The sequence below is a fragment of the Pinus tabuliformis genome, chromosome 2_1, assembly GCF_031772625.1.
Source record: "Pinus tabuliformis cultivar Carrire ecotype Pingquan chromosome 2_1, CPIR1, whole genome shotgun sequence".
Lineage (NCBI taxonomy): Eukaryota > Viridiplantae > Streptophyta > Pinopsida > Pinales > Pinaceae > Pinus > Pinus tabuliformis.
The window spans coordinates 10863597-10872305 of NC_142299.1; positions in this window are offsets into that span (position 1 = coordinate 10863597).

An 8709-nucleotide genomic window follows, 5' to 3' on the forward strand; every position below is an offset into this window, starting at 1 on the left:
CTTCCCAACAAATGGAATTCCTATCTTCACCCCCTTCAAAGCATTAAGCACCCAATGATTCCAGTCTCAAACCAACAGCAATTCTTTGCAATAACAAAATTCCAGCCTCCAGATCTCATGGAGGAGAGATCCATATATATATGTTTGGAGAGAGGATGAGTCAGCTTGAGATCTGACTAGTGTCCTCTCCCTCTGTCAGTTCTTGAGTCCACTTGGAGGTTCTTGCTTCCACTTGGAGACTTGGAACCTCTTACTCATCACTAGTCGAATTCCCTGAGGCAAGTGTCATTTTGGAAACTTCCTGGGTTTTGACACCTTAAGAAATGAGCCTGCCACATGTCCACTCTCGTTCAGCGCAGGTAGCCAGTGTTCCAGTTGACATTCAATGCAGGTAGCCAGTGTTGGCTTTGACATTCAGCGCAAACAGCTCGTGTAGCCATTGAAATGATCCTGAATTGACTTGTTTTTGAGCAGTTTCTGGTGGAGAACTTCTGTGAAATGCTGTGGTTTGTTAGCCTTGTTCCTCGAGGGGTAGGAAAAACATGTTTAGGGACTTTGGATCCCTTAGATTATGGACATTTCATGCTCAATGCTGTAAGGCACAAAAATGTCTATAACAAGGTGTGATAGTGCCTTAGCAACAAACAAGGAAAACTACTTGAGTATTCTTCTTTATGAAATGCAAATGAAGAGGAAGGATGTAACTAACCTGTGTCTTTCGCTAGTTTGTTGATCCAATCGCTCCTCTCTTCAATAGTTCCCAGCTCCCTTCTCCCTTACCGACCTAGCTTCACCGAATTCCTGCAAGATCACAAGAGAGAGAAACTACACGAAGATATAGATATACATTCATAAAAAGCTCTGGATCAGATTAAGCTAAACATGCAAATATAACAAAACATCATTGATACACAGCATGTAGGAGAAACTCAAATAGTTTATTGATATGATAATAAAGTCCAAGAGGAGATACAACCAAGTGAGTCCCGATCCAGCATCTACCTCCCAGCAAAGGAATCCCTTCCTCTCCTCCAACAAAGCATAAATCACCCAATGTACTAATCTCAATCTCAAACCAACAGCAATTCTTTGCAAAGTACAAAATTCCAGCCTCTGGATCTCTGGGATGAGGGATCCATATATATATGTAAGCAGAGAGGATGAGTCAGCTTATGTTTTGACTTGTGGCTTCTCTCTGTCAGTTCTTGATTCCACTTGGAGGCTGAGAGCCTCTTACTCATCACTGGTCGAATTCATTGAGGCAAGTGTCATCGAGGAAGATTCTAGAAGCTTCCAGTGCCTGTACACCTCGCGGAATGATACTGCCATTTGGCATTTCTCGCTCAGCGCACCCTGGTAGTGCATTTAGGTGTGTTGCAATGCACCTAGCTAGTGTACTGGGGTGCATTGCAACGCAGGCAGCTAGTAGAGCATCTGAATTGATCCTGAATTGACTGTTTCTGAGTAGTTCTTGGTGGAGAACTTCTGGGAGAAGCTGTCATTGGTTGACCTTGTTCCTTTAGGGGTAGGAACAACTCTTTTAGGGACTTTGGATCCCTTGGATTATGGACATTTCATGCTCAATGCTGTAAGGCACAAAAATGTCTATAACAGTTGCCCCCTAAAGTATGAGGCCGTTTATCGGGTGAAATGCTTTATTAGGAGGATCCGAAGTTCATTCAATGCTGGGAGGAGACCTGTAATAAGATAAAATACAATACATTATTTTTCATACTGTTCTCATGATCTAGCTGAGGCGGGCATTCCCATGCTCAGCTTTATAAATTCATTTTTATGTACATAGGACAGACAGTCGTCTGATGGTAGACTGATGATCCTGCTGAAATCATCATCCCTTTGGTAGGATGATTGTCTGTGTTTCAATGTTGTACATGTCAATGTCTTTATTTTTCCTGAATATATATCGCAGCCCGGATGGATGAAACTAGATCCGGGGTCTTCAATCTCGTCCGATCTTCACTCTAAGTACAAGTCGATCCATGTGAGAAATGTTTTGAAGTCGAACATGGAAAGACATCACTTGATTACCAGTCAATGATGTAAACTGTTAACAAGCGCGCGAGGAATCACCGATAATGATGATGACCCTCAAGGTACTGCAGTACAATTCACATGGTGTGAATAAAGGACTTGGTGTCGAACACCACGCAAAATCTTTCGGTCGAAGGTCATTGATGTATACCTATCGTCGGAAGTGAGAAACTTGCCATTGAGGCATGCAAGCTTCAAAGTACTGAACGGGGTGTTCCTAGATCAACTTCTTGGATAATGAGCTGATGTCAACAAGAAGTGATCTGTCAAAGGAGGGACTTGATGTATCCCACATCAGTGACACGGAACAGATCAAATGATTTTGATGGAGGTGAAAACGATCTGATGATATATGGTTCAGGGTGGCGGTCATGAAAGAATGAAGTATAATGTATGGTAGTGGATGGGACACGGTTGACTTCTCTGGATGACTTCTCTTGAACATATCGGCGACACTTATATGATGGATTGGTAGCATTTACCCCGAAGATGGATGGTATGGCGAGACCATGGTGATGTGACCGGTGGATGAAACAACCCAACCCGACTCAGGCACGGAGTGGAAGTGTCATGTTCAAGAGCGACTTGCTACCAATAAAGGTTCTTTGGGTTTCTTCCCAATTTTTCCCCAGTCATTGCTGACCAGTACCTCTTTATTTTTGTCAAGCTTGAGGAGGATAACATATGCTTTTTCTATAATTTGCCCTTCGGGCAAACCCATCGCTATGTTTTAACGAGCCTAGCGATAGTGAAACTCGTTCTCGTCTAAAGACAAGTTTGTCGCTATTAATTCTTTTAACGAGTCTAACGACAAAGATAACTCGGTCCTTTTGATTTTTAGAGAGTCTGAAAAGGTACGTAAAGTTAACTCCGAAAGTCCTTTTTCGTCATCTAATCCCTTAAGTCCGAAAAAGTATAAAACAATACAGAAGGGATGAATTTTCGATAGTTTTAACGAGCCAAACAAAACAAGCGCTCGATCTTTTTGTGCAATAATCCCTCAGGTCCAAAAATATTAAAATCTAGAGGAGGGATAGCTCTTCCGGTCGCTTTAACGAGCTGGGAGGCCAAAACTCGGCAATCTTTTCATATTTTACGAGTCAGATGAAAAGAGCTTAAAGAAGACTCGTCTTTTGAGGAACGAGTGATAAAATGGGTAGCAGCTCATTCCTGGTAAGGGTTGGAATTTTCCAAGCACGACAGTGTCACAAGGATGGCTAGTGAAATCACTCTTCGCAGCTATTCCTCAAAATGGGTAAACAATCAAATGGAGGTGAATGATCGGCCAATGGAAAAGTGGAGGTGACGGTGCAAACACGACCAAGGCTTTAATGGCTGATAATGTTACATTCACGGTGGTTATTTACCGGAGGATAGTTCATTTTTTAACGAGCTTAAACACAGGTTGAAACACTTGCTCGATTTTATGTTTATTTTTTAACGAGCATGAACTATGCACTAAAACTACTTGATCTTATGTTTATTTTTTAACGAGCATGAACTATGTGCTAAAACTGCTTGGTCTTATGTTTATTTTTAACGAGCATGAACTATGTGCTAAAACGACTCGATTAATCCAGTCATATGATAAGAATTTCTCATGTAAGATGCCATTTTTTATCGAGCTTGCGCCTTACAAAGCTATGCCCCGCATCCTTTCGTTATGCAAGTTCGGAAACGACTAATCCTACGAGTTTAAAGGGTTAGACCTACGGGTTTAAAGGGAGGACCTAAAAATTTAAAAAATAAATAGCCGCCCCTTGCTTTCACTCCAAAAGGTTTGCATGCCCCCAGGTATAAAACAGAGTTTCAAGGTTACCTCTACTTCACTTCCGCCAAAACAATTTTTTTACCGAGAGAGGCCTACCTCTTTCAGGTCACCCAAAGATTGTTCTGTTAATCTTTCAAACAAAACACTTCTTCGGTGATGTCTACCGATATAAACAAAGGTGAGTGACAACGAGCGCCAAACACATGACTTTGACAAAAGAATCTTATTCTAGAACAACCCCTCTTCCAATCACGGATGGGGTACGGACTAGTCATATTCTCCCGCGGAAACCTACCTTATACCCAAAGTTTTCCTGCCGAAGCAGACCAGGATGCATGCCCCCTGGGTTCCAGTCATATCCCTCTGAATTACTCGCGCTCATCGGGAGGACGGACCATGGGTTGAGACATTTCTTGCGTGAAGAGACCATTTAGGGACGGTATATGACTATTTGCGATGCGTGATCCGGGAAATGAAAGCTGGTCGATGAGCTTGACCACTCTTCCTTCGTGCGGAAAACACATTACTCTAAAGAGTGAGGAGATGATGGCTCCCATGCAATAAATATAGTCTCGTCCAAGGAGTATGTTATAATCCAAGGGTCCTTGAACGACCATCACGTTCATTTGAATGGTCTTCCCTTTCAATGTGATAGGCACATTGGGGAGCATCCCTAAAGGTCGACTGGTTCCTTTATCGAAGCCTGTCAGATTTCTCATCTCAGGCAAAAGCGATTGTGAACCAAGTGCTTTCCAAGCAATAGAGGAAAGGATACTCACAGATGCCCCCTCATCAATGATGGTGCCAGCCATGACCATTCTGTATATTTGAACGATAATTCGGAATGGTATGCTTGCTGGCAAACGGGGTCTGCCTAGTTGGTTTCAATCGAAGGATACAACTAGGTTGCTTGGTGGTGGGACCGAGTAGACGACCGGGTATGGCTCTGACGAACTTCCTTCCTATGATAAAGGAATGGGTGGATTGCCCCCGTGTTCGTCGGAGTCTGTGTTGATGAAGAGAATTTGGACGGTGTCATCCATATTCTCCTGAGTGACTGTATCATTCGAAGATAAAACCTCTGAAGGCAAGACCGGGTCGACTGCCGCCTCGACCTTTTGACTTTCGCCGGGTATGGATTCAGTTGGTTCATCTTCAATGACCAACGCTTCAGTTGACCACTTGAGCGGGCTAGCTAGATTTTCAACTAACGAAGGACTCGGCAAGAGTTTTTTATATCTAGGAGGAAGTCGTAACGGTGAAACCGGACGATCTTCCAAGACTCTTTTAGCCTCGTCTAAGAAGGGACAACGGTGGAGGGCATGGTTGCCTTCGCACAGTCTATAGGGAGATCTAGCTCACCCTTTTTGTCCTGGGACTTCACTTTCACTAGTTGACGGTGTGCTTTCAACATGGCTATCAGAGGTTGACGCCACCGGATTGTGCAAACGGGGAGACCAGTCCCTTAGTATCCGAGGGATGCAGGGACAATCTCTGTGAAAGTGGTCTCCCTTGCATATGACACATGGCGATTTAGGCCTAGTCAGTGCTGTGTGTGGATTTTCGTTAGATGACACTCGTTTGCCCCCAGTCGCTTTTGGCTCCTTCTTCTTCTTCTCTTTCTTCTTCTTTTCCTTCTTCTCCTTAGGAACTTGACTTTTGGCTTTGCCAGCCCCATCAAGCGAAGAGGAAGGAGGAGAGGAAGAATTAGAGGAAGTAGAAGGCTGGTGGGTAACCCTGGACTGGTCTAACTGCTGATTCGACTGTTCAGGAACAGTGGTGTTCTGAACGACATTGGTTGAGAAGAGCCAGACCGGCAAGCCAATTATCGGTCTTGGCAGCGACAATGTGGCCATATGGGGTGCACCAACATCTCCCCAAGAGGAGAAGGGACTAGGATTTCCACCAAGGGGAATTCCTTGGTTGGTAGGCTCCATTTTCTCAACCTAAAGATCAACGCAGGAAAAGGGGTATGAATATTCCGTTTAAAATAAATTTTAACGACGCTTGGACACAACTTGCTTTTTCAATTTTAAAGAGTCGAGAAAAAGCAAAAGATGACTCTAGTCTCCTTCAATTTTTAATGAGCCTGAAGTGACAAGTGCTCAGATGGACCTTTTCCGTTAAGGAGTCTGAAAAGGAACGAAAGGGACTACTCTGGAGTTCTAGGTAGAGGGTGTGCCAAACCAATCGCAAAACCGCAGAATACTTTTTAAGGTACGGGCGGTCAGTCTTCCCGAATGTTGTGTTCAGTGCATTGCGATCAGTAGGGCGACCGACATGGCTTCCTATGGATAAAGGTTTTATGCCTATAGGGGTCTCCCAATATATACTCGACGGTACGTGGGAGCACAATCCATACTGGTGCTTATCGTCTCTCAGGAGGAATCACCCAACCATCAGCGAGACCGACAGTCACCAGGTTTTACGACGCCGGAACACGTCTCTAGCCTAGACCTCTATGTTGTGCGTTAAGTTCCAAAACGTTGTTAAGTTAATTCATTTTATTTTAGGTTGATCTTTCTTAGAAGTTTGCCTTTTTGGATCACCACGAGATGTAGATACAATTCCTAAATGCAGTCTAAAGATGATAAGCAATCTTTTATCTCTTTTCAACAATGAAAATCCTAGCTACAAGGGGAAAAGAAAGACACAATCTTTTCTCAAAGAGCATAGAGCACACTGTAAATGCACTTTTCCTAAATCAAACCATACAAAATATCAATATGCAAATGCACAAATGCATGTATTTGTTTTCACTTTCTTAATATTGATGCCTAAAAAGAAAGTTGTTGTACAAATTTGAATTCGATTTCAAGTGAAAAACACAAACAAGCTTCTTTTTGAAAACGAAAAGACGATTACGACACTTATAATTTTGAAGTAAACACTTGTTTCGACACTAGAAATTCATAAATTCAAAACAAAAGACAAAAGTAAAAGTGTAATCAACTGTGAACAGCAAACAAACTCACTCCTAAGATCAAAACGACACTTACAACAGGTCTAGATCTAAGGGCGACAGTACGACCAGATTACTTTTGTAATGGGAAACTGCAAATGATGTAACAAATACACAAAAACAAATATAGTTTCTTTTATACAACTGAGGCGGAATTGAGGCAAAGAAAAGGGGTTTTCAGATAGGTACACTCACTGATAACAGGCTGCAAAAACAGAGATAAAACTGAGCAAAAAGAAGCAGAGAACCACAGCTGGACAAGGCAAAGGCTGATCAGCGCACCCCCAGCACAGAGAAACTGAATTGCAGCGCAGGTACCCCTCTCGGGACCTGTGTTGAAATGCAGAACCTCTTCACAGAGCCTGCGCTGAAGCAGAAACGAGAATTGTCTCTGGGTTTTGGGTCACGGTTTACAGTTTAATCTACGGTTTTTGGCCGGATAAAAGCTATAAATAAGGTACAATTAGAAGGATGATTTAAAGGAGGACTAAGAGCTATCACATAGGGCAGTTAGAGCATTTGTGGATCAGCTTGTTCAGATCATAAACAGGCCCAGTGAATGGACTAGAGTAGCAGATCTCTACTTTGCATTTGTAAATGGCAAATGCAGTTCGATTCGCCACTCCTAAGTTTATGAGGAGAACAACAATAGAAACACAAATAAAATAACTATATATGATCCCCAGTGGAGTCGCCAATTTTTTGTTGGGAAAAGTATCTATTCAGAACGCCCTTATCCCACTCTAAGGTGTGATAGTGCCTTAGCAACAAACAAGGAAAACTACTTAAGTATTCTTCTTTATGAAATGCAAATGAAGAGGAAGGATGTAACTAACCTGTGTCTTTCGCTAGTTTGTTGATCCAATCGCTCCTCTCTTCAATAGTTCCCAGCTCCCTGCTCCCTTACCAGCCCAGCTTCACCGAATTCCTGCAAGATCACAAGAGAGAGAAACTACACAAATATATAGATATACATTCATAAAAAGCTTCGGATCAGATTAAGCTAAACATGCAAATATAACAAAACATCATTGATACATAGCATGTAGGAGAAACTCAAATAGTTTATTGATATGATAATAAAGTCCAAGAGGAGATACAACCAAGTGAGTCCCGATCCAGCATCTACCTTCCAGCAAAGGAATCCCTTCCTCTCCTCCAACAAAGCATAAATCACCCAATGTACTAATCTCAATCTCAAACCAACAGCGATTCTCTGCAAAGTACAAAATTCCAGCCTCTGGATCTCTGGGATGAGGGATCCATATATAGATGTAAGCAGAGAGGATGAGTCAGCTTATGTTTTGACTTGTGGCTTCTCTCTGTCAGTTCTTGCTTCCACTTGGAGGCTGAGAGCCTCTTACTCATCACTGGTCGAATTCATTGAGGCAAGTGTCATTGAGGAATATTCTGGAAGCTTCTAGTGCCTGTACACCTCGCGGAATGATACTGCCATTTGGAATTTCTCGCTCAACGCACCCTGGTAGTGCATTTAGGTGCATTGCAACACACCTAGCTAGTGTACTAGGGTGCATTGCAACGCAGGCAGCTAGTAGAGCATCTGAATTGATCCTGAATTGACTGTTTCTGAGTAGTTCTTGGTGGAGAACTTCTGGGAGAAGCTGTCATTGGTTGACCTTGTTCCTTTAGGGGCAGGAACAACTCTTTTAGGGAATTTGGATCCCTTGGATTATGGACATTTCATGCTCAATTTTGTAAGGCACAAAAATGTCTATAACAATATGTAGTGGTTGTTATGCAGCCAATGGCATACTAACAGTTCAAATCCTTATGAACGCATGCCATCCCCATCGGGGTTGTGCCCTAGCTTTTCAAGCCGGTATTTTGAATGACCTCTGCTAGCAGGTATACAGTCCAAAATATGTCAGTGAAATGTGGATGCTTGCAAATTAGCAAAGAATAT